This window comes from Saccopteryx bilineata, chromosome 4 (assembly GCF_036850765.1).
Source record: "Saccopteryx bilineata isolate mSacBil1 chromosome 4, mSacBil1_pri_phased_curated, whole genome shotgun sequence".
Classification (NCBI taxonomy): Eukaryota; Metazoa; Chordata; class Mammalia; order Chiroptera; family Emballonuridae; genus Saccopteryx; species Saccopteryx bilineata.
In genome coordinates this window covers 268,905,447-268,923,653 of record NC_089493.1, presented here as the reverse complement: position 1 = coordinate 268,923,653, position 18,207 = coordinate 268,905,447, and positions in this window count along the sequence as shown.

Below are 18,207 nucleotides of genomic sequence, written 5' to 3'. Positions count from 1 at the left end.
GCGGGGAAGGTCGTCCTCTTCGACCGAGTGTGCAGCTTCGGGAGGGATGCACATGGAGCGGTGAGGGAGGAAGGGGATACCTGCCTAGCCAGCCAGATCAGCCGAATCAACCCTGGTGATCAATGGGGTGACAGATATCGCAGCCAGATCGCCCTCACATCCGAGAATGGACATACTTTGAAAGGGACCACAGATGAGTTTGAGAATTAACAAGTGATGGAAGAAAAAAGCTGGCTAGCAGCAATAAGGGTTCCATGAGGGTGGGAGGAACAGGAAGTGCAGTTGAGCCACAATGACCAGTATTATGAGACACTGAGATGTGGGAGTAAATGGATGTGGTAGGCCCAAGGATATTGCTGATTGTGGCAGATGGCTCAGATGACACAGGTGTCTTAGGATGTATCTGGCTGTAAGAAATGGTTGATTCTGAGGTCCCATTCACATAAGAAAGGAAAAACACTGACTCAGTGGAAAAACACAGGTGCGCAGGAACTAGAGGTCGAATTTTGTTCACAGAACAAGTACAGCCGGAATGAGGAGGAGGTAAAAGAAAAGGATAAAAAGTTGAAAAGAAGAAGTGAAGTTAGATTGAAGTTTTATCCGTAAGTGGCTGAAGAACTTTATAAAAGGGTAGTGTTAAGCTAGAGATTTTAGGTGATTGAAGCCAGGATATTGGATGGGTTCTTCAGGACTTAGAAATTTTCCAGTATGATTGGAGGTGGGAATAGGGCAAGACAGGGCAAAGAAGTATGTTGCAAGCTCATTGTTGCTGGGGACATGAAGAAGTATCTTGAGGCTGGTAAAAACAGATGGCAAAAGCAAAGCATAGAAACTTGTTATTCTGGAACAATTGTCTGAATATGGTAGTGGTGGGTTGGTAGATTGCCAGTCTTTTTTCTGCCCCAGTTGGGAGGGTGGGGCACAGGAAGCATCCCTCACTCAAGAAGGCTGGGGCAGCATTGGGTCCTCCAGGCTCCAACTAAGGCAAAGAAGTTAATGAAACAATCCAGGAAAAGGTGACTCATACAACACGCCTTTTGACAATAGAATGGGGGCTTGAGAAGGTACAGGGCTAGGGTTGGGGGCAGAGATGCTGATGAGGGTGGACTAAGGGAAGGAAAGGACCAAGCTGATTGGACATCACATGTAGGGGGGAGGGGAGTAAAGCTAGCCAGGAGGTTTTAGAAACAGAAAATATATAGAATTTAAGCAAACAGCTGGTATCTCTAGGCCCCTGTGGAATGCATGTTAGTAGAATATTATACAGAACCAGTATGACTGAAGAGGAAGGTCCTTGGCATTTCAATCACTTGAGGAAAGGAAACCATAAGATGGCATTGGATGCGAGCCATACTAGCTACATCATTAAAATGTAACTCTGTATTGAAATTGCTTTCAAGATAAAATATCTGCTTCAGCCATAGATGTGTACTGTGGCAATAGAAGTGTCCCATAGCCAAAGAGGATGTTCATAAAACTCATATTCTAGGCCTCTGAGGTCCCAGGATTGAGCACAGACCGAGCTCAGACAATCACACTGCACATGGGGAAGAAGAAAGTGGGGTGCAGGAAAAGAAGACAGAGAACGGTGGTGCTGAATTGGCTGTCAGGGTCACTAGGAATCGGCCAGGTGAATGAGGGTGTGTGGGAATAGGCCAGCAGGGAAGAGTGCTAAGAGTGTGGGTAAAGGCAGAACCACAAGGGAGCAGACAGGTGGCTTTTTCCTGGGTCCTGGGGTTCAGGGTTGTTTACTGTGAGAATCCAGAAGGTGGGGTAGGGGTCAGGGTGAACCCCGGCACTGTCAGCTTTCTTGTGGCTGTCTTCCCTTGCTTCTGCCTTCAGGGTCATGCTGCAATGTCACAGAAGGCTTTTTATAATCTAACATACTTTTTATTGTGATATAATTGGCATATTACATGGTGTAAGTTTAAGGTATACAACACATTGATTTGATATGTTTAGATTGCGATATGATTGCCATTGTAGTGTAGTGCTAGCTAACACCTCTATTGCATCATGTCACTTAATTGTCACTTCCTTTAGTAGTGGGAACAATTAAGACCTAGTCTCTTAGCAAGTTAAATGTCTATAATCACTGTACTGTATATTAGATCTCCAAGACTTATCTACTAGTCACAAGAATGTATCTTAAAGAACTCCCCCCACCCTCTAAACGCTAATATTCACTACTGCTTTCTTCTTCTTCTTTTTTTTTTTTTGAGTTTGTTTTCTTTTTAGATTCCACATATAAAGGGTTTTATACTGTGTTTATATTTCTCTGTCTGGCTTATCTCACTTAGATAATATCTTCTAGGTCCACCCATGTTGTCACAAATGAAAGGTTTTCTGATTTCTTTTTTTCCCTCATAACTGAATAGTAGTTGTGTGTGTGTGTGTGTGTGTGTGTGTGTGTGTGTGTGTGTTTATCCATTTATGATGGCATTTAGGCAGCTTCTATATCTTGGGTACTCTGAATAATGCTGCACTATACATGAGAGTGTAGATACCTCTTCAATAACCAGTTTTCTTTCTTTCTTTCTTTCTTTCTTTCTTTCTTTCTTTCTTTCTTTCTTTCTTTCTTTTTTTCTTTTCTCTTTTCTTTTCTTCTTCTTCTTCTTCTTCTTCTTCTTCTTCTTCTTCTTCTTCTTCTTCTTCTTCTTCTTCTTTTAAATTCTTAGGTGAGAAGCAAGGAGACAGAAAAATAGAACCCTGCATGTATGTACCTCAATCAGGATTCACCCAGTAAGCCCCCTATGGGGCGATGCTCTGCCCATCTGGGGCTGTTGCTCCATTGCTTAGCAACTGAGCTATTTTAGCACCTGAGGTGAAGCCATGGAGCCATCCTCAGTGCCTGGGCCCAACTTGCTTCAATCGAGCCATGGCTACAGGAGGGGAAGAGAGAGATAAAGAGAGAGAAGGGAGAGGGGTAGGGGTAGGGGTGGAGGAGCAGATTGTCTCTTCTTCTGTGTGCCCTGACCAGGAATTGAACTTGAGATATCCACATGCTGGGCCAATGCTTTACCACTGAGCCAATCATCGAGGGCCAATAACCAGTTTTCATTTCCTTGAGATAAATACCCAGAAGTTGCATTGCTAGATTATATTGTAAATCTATTTCTAATCTTTTAAGGAAACTTCATACTGTTTTCCATAGTGGCTGAACCGGTGTAGGGTCCCACCAACAGGACACAGGGTTCCCTTTCCTCCAGATCCTTGCCACCACTTACTTATCGCTTGTCCTCTGGATGACAGCTATCTGACAAGGGTGAGGTGATATCTCGTTGGGGTTTTGATTTGTGTTTCCCTAATGATTAGTAATGACGAGCACCATACATTCCCAAATGTTTAAGTTTTATATGGTCTCATAGGGCTGAGTTGCATGTATGTGTGCACGGTAATCAAAGGGGAAGCTGGGAGAAACCCCACCAGCTAAAAACCTGGGGAGAGGGGTAGAGAGGCCTTCCTCTAGGACAGGGGTCCCCAAACTTTTTACACAGGGGGCCAGTTCACTGTCCCTCAGACCGTTGGAGGGCTGGACTATAAAAAAACTATGAACAAATCCCTATTTTCACACTGAACATATCTTATTTTAAAGTAAAAAAAACAAAACAGGAACAAATACAATATTTAAAATAAAGAACAAGTAAATTTAAATCAACAAACTGACCAGTATTTCAATGGGAACTATGGGCCTGCTTTTGGCTAATGAGATAGTCAATGTGCTCCTCTCACTGACCACCAATGAAAGAGGTGCCCCTTCTGGAAGTGTGGTGGGGGCTGGATAAATGGCCTCAGGGGGCTGCATGCAGCCCCCGGGCTGTAGTTTGGGGACTCCTGCTCTAGGACTTGTTTTGAGTACCAGAAAATACAAAAAGGAGCTTAAGGAATTTATTTTATAAATCTTCCAAGCCTAGCCTTTATAGATCCATGTGCTCTCAGGAACAAAACTCGCCATATGAATTTCCATCGGAGAAGTAGACACCACGGCCTCAGAGTGCTGGTAAGAATGACCTCGGTATGAAGGGCGCTATTGGCCTCCAGCAGTGCGGGACGCCAGTGTGGCTGAGGCGGCCACGAATTCCACCAGCTAAGTAGGTTGGCTGCCATTTTCCACCACTACGATGCCAACCACCCATTTGTCAGAATTTTTGCATTCCAGGTAGAACTTTTGGTGCCAGATAGTATATTAGTTGTAACCTAGAATGAGTCTCCATGTCAAATATACAGTTTAGAAATAATAACTTCAGTGGGATTATAACCTGGTATTTATGGACCACCCCCTTCGTATCCAGTTCTGAGAAATGTTTTGATATCATGATGAACGTTAAATCTTTACACAACCTGTCATGTAGGTGTCATTCTCTCCACTGCGCAGATAAGGACACTAAGGCCCAAAGGGATTAGGAAATATGCACGAGATGGCACCTCAGAGCCGGATCCTCACCCTCAACCCATTAGCCTTCTCTTCTTATCTAGTAATAACTACAAATCCAACAACAAATAGCATACCCGACCCACGCAGCCTCTTTCCCCTGGATGAGCTGTGCTTATGTGCTTGAGTTTCCGAATTAGAATGACTTGAATGCAGGGAATCAGATGGTTGCAGGAAAGCTTGTTTTTCTCCTAGGAGGCTATGAATAATGATGGGCGTCCTTGTTTATCTGGTTCCGCCATCCTCTCACTTCCTCGTGATAAGGGATATTGTTACCCTGACTCACTCAGCGTGTTTGTCTGTGGGGACAGAGTGACTGCTGTTGATTACAGCCAGCACCGCAGCCATCTGTGAACATGACGATTCTGTAGTGGGGCACAGATCCTGGCCCAGGCATGCCACACAGAGGCTGGGCACGCCGACCATCCTGCCAAGTGCTGCCTATGGCTTTCCTGTTAAGAGAGGCTCGAAATTATTTTGGGTTGCTTTCCTCGATCTTCATTCTATGTTTGGGGTGGGGGTGGGGGGAAGTGAGTCATATGTTAAAGCTAATTTTACTGCCCAAAATTTCCAAGTCCGTGTCTACTCTCTCCCGTCATTATCAGGAAAGGAGTTTGTAGAAAGTTAGCGCTGGCAGCTTGCATTAATCCATCGCAGCTTAGCCAATTCCCCGGCTGGTCGTCTGTGCTTAATGCAGCATGTCTCATCAAAGCTAGCCTGTTCCAGCACTCTTAACTAAGGCTGCTGCTCACCATCTGAGGAGGCCAAACACTCATTCTCATCCAGGCAGAAGCTGAAACGCAGACACTTGCATAAATATTTCACTCTATCTTGTGGTAGCTAGAACTCTTCAATGTTCACTCAGCAATGCTTCATTACCTTTTTGCCTGTTCTTGAGTGAAGTTATGAATGCAAGTGAAAGATGATCACATCTCTAATCTAAGTACAATCGAAGGTTTTTCGATAAATTCCATCATGTTAGAAATCCCATTTAAATCATGTACATATGTATAAAGATATAAACAGTGACTTGTCCCTGCTCTAGAACTGTGAATAGAACAGTTGTTTAATACTGTATGGATGTCCACTAGATCCATGGTATTTGTGCCAGGCACGATACAGTTATGCTAGCTAGCCCCTGGGCATGTGAGGACTGTGACATCTGTGATTTTGAATACTTTTCTCTGAACCTGAGGCTCCATGATGCTGACTGAGGCCTAGATTTGTATGTTGCATTCTGTGAGCAGGAAATAAGCAAGCCACTGAGACACTGAGCACCTCTGGCCCACCAGCACCAGCACCAGCACCAGCACCAGCACCAACACAAGCAGCACCAGCACCACTAGAACCAGCATTTCACTGTGGCTGTTCGTCTCTCTTCCCTTTACCTTGTGCTGGTTAACTGTCAGGAAAAACACTGTTTAGGCCTGACCGGTGGTGGCGCAGTGGAAAAACATTGACCTGGAATGCTGAGGTCACTGGCTTGAAACCCGGGGCTTGGCCCTGGCCAGTTGGCTCAGCGGTAGAGTGTCGGCCTGGCGTGTGGGGGACCCGGGTTCGATTCCCGGCCAGGGCACACAGGAGAAGCACCCATTTGCTTTTTCACCCCCACCCCCTCCTTCCTCTCTGTCTCTCTCTTCCCCTCCCGCAGCCAAGGCTCCATTGGAGCAAAGATGGCCCGGGCACTGGGGATGGCTCCTTGGCCTCTGCCCCAGGCACTAGAGTGGCTCTGGTCGAGGCAGAGCGACGCCCCGGAGGGGCAGAGCATTGCCCCCTGGTGGGCGTGCCAGGTGGATTCCTGTCGGGCGCATATGGGAGTCTGTCTGACTGTCTCTCCCCATTTCCAGCTTCAGAAAAATACAAAAAAAAAAAAATACAAAAAACCCCCCAAAACCCCGGGGCTTGCCTGGCCAAGGCACATATGGAACTTGATGCTTCCTGCTTCTCTCTCTCTCTCTCTCTCTCTTTCTCTCCCTTCTCTAAAAATGAATGTATAAAATCTTTAAAAAAACAAAAAAAAAACCCAGAAACACTTTTAAACATTTAAAAAAATTTTTATTTTTTATTACAGTTTACATTCAACGTTATTTTGTATTAGTTTCAGATGTACAGTGTAGTGGTTAGATAATCATGTACTTCACAAAGTGGTCCCCCCTCTCCCCATAGTTCAAGTACACACCTGACACCATACATATATTACCGTGTTATTGACTATACTTCCTATGCTGTACTTTACATCCCTGGGATTATTTTACGACTACTGTACCAATTTGCTTCTTAATCTCGTCACTTTTTTCACCTAGTCCCGCAACACACTTCCCCACTAGAAACCGTCAGCCTGTATCTATGAGTCTGTTTCTATTTTGTTTGAAACCTGAAACATTTTGTAACTGTGAAAAAATGAACTTGTAAAAATGTTACCACTTTTCAAGGCACAGTGTGCCATTGATAAATTGACAAATTGTGACATTGGCAAATTGTGGAATTGGTAAAGCCTCCAGCAGGGGTCCTTTTCAAAGGTTTGAGGATTCCTGTTTTAAAAATAGGTCTAAATTTAAAAATAAAATGTACACATGCCAAACTCAAGATTTCCAATATGAGAATGACATATTCACTATTTTCATTACTCTTCCTAGTAGTCATCCAACCATTTGTTCATTCAACAAATATTTGTCATCTTAGCAAGGGAATTGGTATCTGTTACAATTATAACAGTGGTGACTATTATTTATGATTACTGAAAATAAAAGAGGTCCCGTGTGGAGGCTTTAAATGCATCATCTTGTTTTTAATCAACAAATCAGCATGTGGCATAAAGTGGTGTTTTGGGAGTGCAGAAGAGAGACAGGTTATTATTATTGGCCAGTGTGACCAGGACCAGCTTTAAAAGTCAGATGCTGTTGTGAGGTGGCTAAGCTGCCAGGCATGTTGGGAGTTTGGTAGCTGGGTGGAAGAGAGGAGTGGGAAGTAGGGAGCAACAAGGACTGGGGTAAAGGTTGCTCTCTTCAAGAGGTGACTTGCTGTCATCTAAAAGGAGCTTCAGGTCACCTGCTGGCCCAGCCTACTGTTTAGGGAAGGAAGGCACTGACAAGCAGGAAATGAATGCATTAAGAAAAAAGAAAGTTATTCTAGGCAGAGGAAACCACACAATGAAAAACTCAGAGATGGAAAAGTACTAAGAGTATTTATGGAATGCCAACCCATTGGAGTGCATGGCTCAGGCAAGAAGGTGGGTGAGTTGATTCAAATTGTGGAGTATGGCTTGACTTCCACCAAAGCAAATTAATTTTTTTAATAATCTATGGAGATTCCATTAAAGTTTTTTAAGTAAAGAAATAGCAAGATCCAAGTGAGATTTTCAGATCCTTTCCCTACTAGGAAGTTATATACCTTTTTCTTCTAAACTGAGCCTCATTAATGAGCCCAAGATTGCAAAGTAATAGTTTCACCATTCCTCATGGTGGCGAGTGCTTTTGTTTGGTCAACCAGACAGCACCCCTCTTTTTTGGGAGTGTACACCTGGGGGTGTTAATCACTCACCCTCAAGCTGGGTCAATCATATCATTTGATCCCCATGGTCACAGCCATTAGCCTGAGCAGTGAGCAAATGATCCAAACCAGAACATTCTAAATTCTTCCTTGGGGAAAGAAGATACCTTGGGACATGATGTTCCTTTCTTTACAGCACAAATGACACAGTACAAAGTTACCAGGGCCAGATGTAGTTTATGTAGTAAGAAGCAATGAGGAGGGGAGAGAGATACAGATAGACAGACAAACAGAGAGAGACAGAAAGAGATAAGAATTGATTGATTTTTGATGATCTTTGGGTCTTGGAACTGATCCATCCTAGGCCAGCGTCACCCTGGCCCGGATGTAGTTTCAGTAAATAACTCAATGCGATCCTTCCTTTCTGCTCATGCCAGTTTGAACTGGTTCCCATCATTAACAAGATGGCAAATCTTATTCACTGGAAAACTGCCACGAGGCTTACACATGCGCACACATACACACATACACGCACACACTCACACACACAATGATTAGAGAGAGAAAGGCAGCACCATGTGAGTGTGTGCACAGCTCTTTCACTGGAGAGTGAATAGGCACCTTGGACTCCATCTGCCCTGGAAACAGCTCCCTTCTCTGTGGTCTTCTGGGCTGGTTCACTGGCTCCAAGCCTGGTGTGAGTGGCTCAGGGGAGTGGATGTCCCCCAGGGTGCCAAGGCAGTGTCAGAGGGTCAAGGAAAAAGGTAGGTGGAGCGTATAGTAGCCAGAGGGTGAGGGGGCAGGCACACATGTTCTTCTTTCTGGGCTTGGGGAAAGTTTTCCTGTTCTTGTTTTGTTTTTCCAGGGTGAAGTTCTGGAATAGTGGAAAGGTAGGAGGGAACTGGAAATGAGAATAAAGAAAATTTTTTTTAAGTCTTACCATGAGTTATGCCTTAAAATTCTTCAAGGTTCCTGAAGAGAAGCAGGTAGAGGCTGAAATCTGATGAATATCTTCGGCCACTGAACTGCGTCCCTTTGACTAGGACTGCCTGCAGAATGGGCGCCGTGGGATTCATTAGCTTACCTGTTAGTTGTCACATGAAAGGTTCTGATTAATACCACTGCACGATACAACTAATGTAACTATCTGAAAGTATTGGCTTCAGGTTAGCTTCCAATTGATCTTTACCATTTTAATTTATTAGACATCAGCCTTCTCCCTGCTCTCCCAGAATCCAGCAGGAGACAAACAAGTAAGAGACAATTGGAATGTAATCATCACAGCGGAGTGATCCTGAGTTGGCGTCTGTACGTCTGCCTGCTCACCCTCGGCCTGTGGTCAGTGCCAACGGCAGCATTTACTTGGCGGTGTCAACATCACTTAGAACTGAAGGGCTGACCCTTGGCCACTGCCTGCTTTGCACCTAGCTTTCTAACTTCCTCCTGCATTCTCCTACTTCGCAGACTCTTGCTTTATCTTCTGCTTTGACCCTGCCCTATTCCTGGAATGAGGCGGCATGGTTGCAGGGGTAGGTCATCTAGAAGCACCATAGTTTCAGGATAAAGATCCTCTAGAGCAGTGGTCTCCAAACCCCGGGCTGCGGACCGGTACCGGTCCATGGGCCATTTGGTACCGGTCCACAGAGAAAGAATAAATAACTTACATTATTTCCGTTTTATTTATATTTAAGTCTGAAAGATGTTTTATTTTTAAAAAATGACCAGATTCCCTCTGTTACATTTGTCTAAGACTCACTCTTGACGCTTGTCTTGGTCACTTGATGCATTTATCCGTCCCACCCTAAAGGCCGGTCTGTGAAAATATTTTCTGACATTAAACTGGTTTGTGGCCCAAAAAAGGTTGGGGACCACTGCTCTAGAGGCATGAACTTGAAGCGGCACATTAATTTAATAAGAAATTACTCTGTATCTGACATACTAATTACTGTGTTAGGAGGACTTTTATTCTGACACAGCACTTTTAGCTCTCTCAGATTCCACAAGTTACTTCAGCTCTCTGGGTCTCAGTCTACTTGTCTGTAACATGGGGTGATAGCTCTTGTAGCAATTATTGTAAAGTTTAATGCGAGGGCACAAGTCAAGTCATAGAGCCTGTCACATGGTAAATGTCCAAAAAGGGGTAAGTTTTACAGTCAGTCTGTTTTGAATGCTGCGTGTTTCTGCTGGGTTTTTGGAAGTTTCTCTCCTTCTTGTCTTTTTGGTGCTTCCAGTTGCTCCAGGTAATCAGCTGGCCTGATGCAATCTGGTCTCTTACAAGAACGTGGAGTTATTCTGAACAGTGGGCACTTCTGAAGTTGTCCTAGCTCTTGTGGAAGGAGCTGGGCTTTCCATTTGTCATTGCTCTTTATGAGCCCTCACGGTGGGAGAGGGAAAGGATGTAAGAGAAGTAACAGATCTGCTCCTCTAAAAGCCTTCATTGACAAAAGAAGAGAACAGAACGCTTGCGTGAAAGGCAACGGGCTGCTTCAGAGGGAGTCCAGGCAAGCTCCACTGCACGGAAGCACAGATGGCCCTAACTTGCTGGCCTGTGACTTTGGTCATCTCCATTAGGCACCATCTACAGAATAGCCAAAGGCAGCAGCTCTTAACCACTGGGCTGTGCACCACCACAGGGATAAGGAAATATTTAGTTGAAATGTAATGTTTTGTCACAATGACAAAGCAGTAGCTCCCTCGATTCCCATGTCTACTTAAATATGATGTGCTGGTTTCTGCTGATGTTTCTGCTTCCATTATCTTTCTGTGACCTACCGGCAGTGAGCGCCAACCTAAAACAAAGGGCCTTTCTCCAAGCGACCCATTCTAGTCCACTCTTGGGGTATGCCGCTTCCTGCTGGCCTCTGTGCTAGGGCCATCACTGTGTGTCTGACCCTTGCCCTGTGTGCCTTGCCACAGCTCTGCAAGCGGAGATGACTGGGAAGGAGGGGCAGGGGCGGCTCCAGCCCTTGGAGTCACCAGCAAAGACAACTCTAGTGGACACAGCCTTGGGAAATCCAAGCTGTCTCAGTTCCTTATTTGCAAGCCAACAATTATATTTTTTGAATTACTTTATTTTATTATTTTCCCCTACCACAACCAATATAGTAAAAATATTGCTCGGCAGGACTTGGTATGGCCGGTTGAGAGCTGCTAGTCAAAAACGGGGTGCATGATGAAGAGTCCCCAGAGAGAGGGCATTCCGGAGGTGCTGCCGTGTAGTGATACCTCGTCTTGACAGTTGGAAGAGATGTTGTTGTCTGGATGGTTCTAGAATCTTTTGTCCTGTTGCCTGGATGACTACATTTGAGTTAACTAACAAAAACATTAACAAGCATTTATTGAGCAATTGTTTTTTATAAAGACCCTTTCAGATAACTCCTCAAATATTATTGATCGACTTTTCCTAACAATGGTATGAGGTAAACTTTATTTTTATTAAGAAAGGTAGTTTAGCATAGTGTCAAGAGAGCAGGCGTTGGCATAAGACCATTCAGTCTTGAGCACATGGCTTCTAAATGAGTAGGAATAGGCTGGGGAAACTCCATAATCCCTTTTACTAACGTGTGGAACAAACTATATACCAACTACCACCATGGGGCTGGGGTGCGGATTAAGCAAATGGATAATGTTAATATTAGCTATAAATGTTAGTTATTACCATTAACATCTTATGATGGCAAAGTGAAACTAAGAGAAGTTAGTTGACTCCCCCAAGATCACACAGCTAAGAAGAGGAATCAGAATTTCCCCCAGCCCAGCTGGCTCTAAAGACTGGCTGCTCAAGGGATCATGGGAACGTGGTGAAGGAATATCTTTCGTTGGGGGGTGGGGGGCTGGCTGGAGAAGGTGAATGTCAGAAAGAGATGAAGCACCCCGGGCCTTTTGTAGAGATCTTTTGAACTTGCTCCACCATCTTTCACAAGGGCTGTTCCTCTGTCACCGTAGAGCTGATCCCCTCCAAAGAAAGCCTGTGCTGAGTGAAATAGCTGATGCAAGGCCACGTGTCCCTGTGGTTACTATAATAACACACTGTGCTGCAGAGAGGCCGGGAAAGCCATTTCCACAAGGCAGCCCATTAAGCAATTGTAACAGGGAGCAAAGTGCAGCTGTCCACAGGCTGGGCCCTGTTGCCTGCATGGTGTATGGATCAGGTAATTGCTAATGGCTCTGCAGGTGATTAGCAGCCCGAGTCACAGGAAGAGGGGCTGTCTTTTCCTGTCTACCCCTCAGCCCAGCACAGGGCCTGTTCCTTCCCTGTGGGCTGGGCTCAGCAGGGCAGGCAGCTCAGTCTGCAGTTCTACCCCTCATTCCTGTCTTTTTAAATTTTTAAAAAATTAAATGTATTGGGGTGACATTGTTGATAAAATTATATAGGATTCCAGTGAACAAGTCCATAGTACATCATCTGCATGCCTCATTGTGTGTTTACCACCCAAATTCCAATCTTCTTCCATCACCATATACTCGACCCTTTTACCCTTGACTCCCCCTCACCCCCTTCCCTCTGGTAGCCGCCATACTATTGTCTATGTCTCTGAGTTCTTCTTCATTTGTTCATTTGTTGCTTTCTGTTTTAAATCTCACACTGTGTGACATCATATGGTTCTTGACTTTTTCCATCTGATTTATTTTGCTAAGCATGATATTATCAAGGTCCATCCATGTTGTCGCAAATGGCAGTATTTCATTTTTTCTTATGGCTGAGTAGCATTCCATTGCAGTGGTCTCCAACCTTTTTTGGGCCACGGACCGGTTTAATGTCAGAAAATATTTTCATGGGCCAGCCCTTAGGGTGGGACGGATAAATGTATCACATGACCGAGACAAGCATTAAAGAGTGAGTTTTAGACGGATGTAACAGAGGGAATCTGGTCATTTTTAAACAATAAAACAACATCGTTCAGACTTAAATATAAATAAAACAGAAATAATGTAAGTTACTGATTCTTTCTCTGCGGACTGGTACCAAATGGCCTACGGACTGGTACCGGTCCGCGGCCCGGGGGTTGGGGACCACTGTTCCATTGTATATATGCACCACATCGTTATCCAATCATCTGTCAAAGGACACGTCAGTTGTTTCTATCCTGTGGCCTCCATGACTAAAGCTGCAATGAGCACAGGGGTGCATAGGTCTTCATGAATATGTGTTTTCAGTTTTTTTTTTTGGTAGGTACCCAGGGAAGTGTTGCTGGGTGATATAGTAGCTCTAGTCTTAATTTTTTAGAGGAATCTCCCTAAAATAGTGGCTGTAGGCGTATATGTTGTCCGCAGTAGCTGTACCAGTTTACACTCCCACCAGCAGTGAATGAAGGTTCCCTTTTCTCCACAGCCTCTCCAACACTTGTTATCACTTGTTTCGTGTCATTTCTCTTCGTTCAAGTGAAATGTAGGCAGGAGAGGGTGGCACCACCCATCGTCAGCCAGGCTGGCGGCAGCCCCCAGAAAAAGCTCCTCTCTGGGCCTTGCTAGCTTCCCCTTCTGTCTCCAATCAACAGGCAGAGGAACTGGACCCCAGAAAGCTGTGGAAATGGACGTTTATCTTCCCTCTGGGGGAACAAGCATAGAACGGTGTTTTTAAAGAAATAACTTTTAAAAATCACTAATCATAAGTAGAAATATTAGTACGAAACACTTATAAATTATAAACAAGCCAAAGAAGAAAAACTTTATTAGCAATAATCTCATGACCGAAACATAGCCATGTTAATATTTTGATATCTACTCAGAGCCCTTATCTATGCATATATTATCTTTTTAAAGAAAACCTAAATGCGGTCATTCTATACTTATCTGTAGCTGGTTTATTTAATTTACTAGTATGTCATGGATGCTTTTTTCATATTATTAAATAGTTTTTCTCATTATTATTTAAAATAAATGAATAGTGATTTATTGCATGATTATTCCTTAACTGTCAGGCCAGTCCTCTGGTGAAAAAATATTTAGGTCGTTTCTAGTGTTTCATTCTTTGCTACAGAGTAAAAAAAAAAAAAAAACCAAAACAATGTTTAGCTTTTTCTTCCAAAACTGAATTGTAGACTTGTGGTAGCAACACTTTGTTGGACGGAAGCTGTTTGATTTTGGCATGGTGACTTAAAGAAATTCACATGTTGAAGTCAGGCTGATTAGGCAATGTTCTGATCCCATGTTGAATCACACTCATGAAATCTATCATTCCCGATGGCAGGCGCTTCTTGCCCAAATATCAGCCTACAGTTGACTCCCAGTGTTTTCCACACTGGAAAGTCTTAATGGCGGCAGGACACACTGAGCCCCCTTGGTGTGGTATGTCAGGCAGCCACTCTTCTTTCCTTTCTAAATTCAGCCAACACTTATTGAGAGCCGGCAAGATGCTAGCCCCTGGGGATTTAGAGAAAAAGAGAAAGAATCATTTTATTTCAAAGGAACCTCAAGGTTATGTTTTGGTGCCACGTTGCTTTTCTTCAGGAGTTGCTGTCTGCTAGTTCATCTCACTGGCTCATCTAGTGCTGACATGTGGCCCAGCCCAGCATTCACGTTCTGTTGTGATAGAGTAGCTTGCCTCAGACCACCCTTCCTGCCAAGAATAACTATAACAGATGACAAAATACCAAAAACAAACAATCAAACAAGGGCCCAAAAAGCTGTTGGAAAGCCTTGGAGAGAACCCAGGAAGCCATGACCCACAGGGAAGCAAAAATATAGTTAGGCAGCCTCCTTTTTTCTGCTGTTTTTCTCCTTGAAGTAATAACTCATTTCTGAGTGGCTAGAAATCAATAAGAAAAAGATAAATACATTCTGTGTTTGGAAAATTAGCAATATAATTTCTAAATTATCTAAGAAGAAATACAAGTGGGAATTAGAAATTAATTTTGGCCCTGGCAGGTGGGCTCAGTGGTAGAGCGTTAGCCTGGCATGTGGAAGTCCTGGGTTTGATTCCAGGTCAGGGCACACAGGAGAAGCGCCCATTTGCTTCTCCACCTCTCCCCAATCCCCTCTCCCCTCCTGCAGCCATGGCTCAATCGATTGGAGCATGTCAGCCCAGGCACTGAGCTTGGCTCCCTAGAGCCTCTGCCTCAGGTGCTAAAAATAGCTCATTTGTGAGCATGGCCACGGATAGGCAGAGTATCGGCCCCAGATGAGGTTGCCAGGTGGATCTTGGCTGGAGCGCATGCAGAAGTCTGTCTCTCTATCGCTCCTTCTCTTACTTAAAAAATAATAATTAATTTTGAAAAAAATTAAACCTAGAGAAAAGTTGCTAGACTAGTCTAATGTGCTTTTGTGTGACCTTCAGCTAGATTAATCACTTGTTGAGATTTTGCTATATGGTTAATTTTATGTGTCAATCTGGAAGGTGTTTTAGGATGAGATTAACATTGAACTTGGGAACTCTTGAGTAAAGTAGATTGATCTCCATCATGAGATGCACCTCATCCAATCAGCTGAAGGCCTGAATAGAACAGAAAGGTCAACTTCCATGAGCGAGAAGGAGTTCCCCTCAGCCTTCCTGGGTTTCCAGATTGTTGGCTCAATCACAGATTTTGGACATGCCAGCTTCCATAATTTTATGAGCCAGTTTTTTATAATAAGTCTTTTCATATGTTATGTTTTTATATATTATACACATTGTATTGGTTCTGGAAAACCCTCATTAATGGGCCACATCTGTTTTTATCTTTCTATTATTATAATTATTAATTTTGCTGAAGTAATTCATAGCGAGTTGAAGATATCATGATTGTGCACTCTTAAATAATTTAGAATTCATTCTTTAAGAATAAGGCCATTCTTTTCTATAACTACTATACAATTCAGAAAATTTAGCCCTGATTTTATATTATTTTCTAATATATAATCTATGTCCAAATTTCACTAACTCTGCCAATCTTGTTCTTTGTAGCAATTTTTTTTTTTTTTTTTTTGCCCAAGCAAGGATCAATCCAGGATCATGTATTGCATTTAGTTGTCATTCTCTTTGTTCTCTTTGATTTTCTTTAATCTGGAACAATTTTGCCGTCTTTCCTTATCTTCCCGACATTACCATTTTGAAGCATACAGGCCAGTTGCATTGTAGAGTGTTATTCAATTTGAGTTTCTCTGAGCGTTTCCTCATGAGTTTTAGGCATTGTGTGTTTTTCACTATTACATCAAGAGGTATGTACAATAATATCAGTTTGTCTAACTATTGGTGATATAATTTTTACTATCTCGTTATGGTGGTATCCACCAGACTTTTCCTCTGTAAAGTACCCCCCCCCCTTTTTTTTTACAGAGACAGAGAGAGAGAGAGTCAGAGAGAGGGATAGATATAGACAGACAGGAATGGAGAGAGATGAGAAGCATCAATCATCAGTTTTTCATTACGACACCATAGCTGTTTATTGATTGCTTTCTCATATGTGCCTTCATCATGGGCCTTCAGCAGACTGAGTAACCCCTTGCTCAAGCCAGCGACCTTGGGTCCAAATTGGTGATCTTTGCTCAGACCAGATGAGCTCATGCTCAAACTGGCGATCTCGGGGTCTCGAACCTGGGTCCTTCTGCATCCCAGTCTGATGCTCTATCCACTGCGCCACCATCAGGTCAGGCCCTTTTTCCCTTTAATAATAATAAATAATCTTCTGGAATGTCATTTGGGACTATATAAATGACTTCTTCCTTAACATACTGCCATCCAATGAATTTAGAAACCATGGATGATTTTTGCCTAGATCTATTATTACATTGATATTTGCAAAATGGGAATATTTAAAATTTCATCCTTCATACATTTATTAATTGGCATTCTGATATAAAGAAAAAACTTTCCAGTCTCTTCTTTATTCATGTTTTTATTTATTTATTTATTTATTTATTTATTTATAGTCTCAATATAGATCAGGATTCTTTTTACTCATTGTGTAATAATTTATTATTCCCATAATTTTGATATGTTGGCTTCTATACCCTTTTGACATACTGTATCATTTTGGTGGGGAATGATTAATTACTTTCTGGCACACACACACACACACACACATATTCCAGGAATCTATACTTTTTTATAAATTTTATATATTTATACTTCCTCTATCCCAACTATAGAATTATCCATTTTGTTTTTCAAACACATTTGGTTCTTTCTATTGATTAAGGTATTTAGAAGCCAAGATCTGGGTATTATGTGAGCTTATTTCTACTGGGCATTATTGCTTTTGAGACCTTTGATGAACTCATACTGACACACGTTGATAATTCCAACTCACCCAAAGGATTGCCTCTATCCATTCCATAGCTGAGTTTCCCTTGTCTCACAATGAAACCCCAGTTCCTTACATTCATGTATTTACTCAGTGGCTCAATCCTAAAATGCACGCGAAATCATTTCAGAACTGCTGCACCTAAACGCTTATCAACAGCAAATTGGCTGAGCAGAGTCTAAGAGTTATTGGTATCTCTTGTTTCCATTAGACTGAAGGTATAAAACTCAATACTGTCTTCAAAACTGTTTTATCAGTCTCTGTTTCTTCTGTGCGGTTATGTTATCCATTTAATACATGTAGAGTTAGGTTTATTTGTTTATGTTGGCATTCAGTGTAAAGATTTTTATTTTCAAAGCCTGTTGACAATTTTAGTTTTTAAACATATAAAACATTACCATGTTTCCAAAAGTAAAAGCTAGATATATTAAAAGAACTGTCACTTCCTTCCCTGTTACTTTCACAACATACCAATTCATCTTCTGCACGTAAGCAATTCTGTTAGCTTCTGGTTTGTTCTTCCCGAGTTGTCTCTTTTGAAAAATAAGTAATACTCCTATGACTTTGGGTGATGGGCACACAACACAATCAACAGTTGAAATGCTATTGAGGAATTTACCTGAAACCTATGTACTCTTATTGATCAATATCACCCTATTACATTTCATTTCAACATTAAAAAAAAAGTAGCCAAAATTGGAAGCAGCCTGAATCTTTAAGAGAAGAACAGAGAAATCAGTCATGATATATGGATATAATAAAATACTCCTACCAATGAAAATGAACTATTGCCACATCAATCAAATTGATTAATCTCACGCACCTAATACTGAATGTAAAAAAGCCATAACCACAAAAGAGTAGATGCTCTGTGAGGTGCAAAAACAAGCAGAACAGCCTCTGTAATGATCAAGTCAGCGAATTGGTGACCTTTGACCTTTGAGGAGGGGACCTAAATGGGAGGTTTCTGGAGCCTGAGAGATGTTCATTTCCTGATGGTGACACGGGTGGGTGCATTTTCTTTCTAAATGTTTAACATGTTAGTGAATGATTCATGCACTTTAC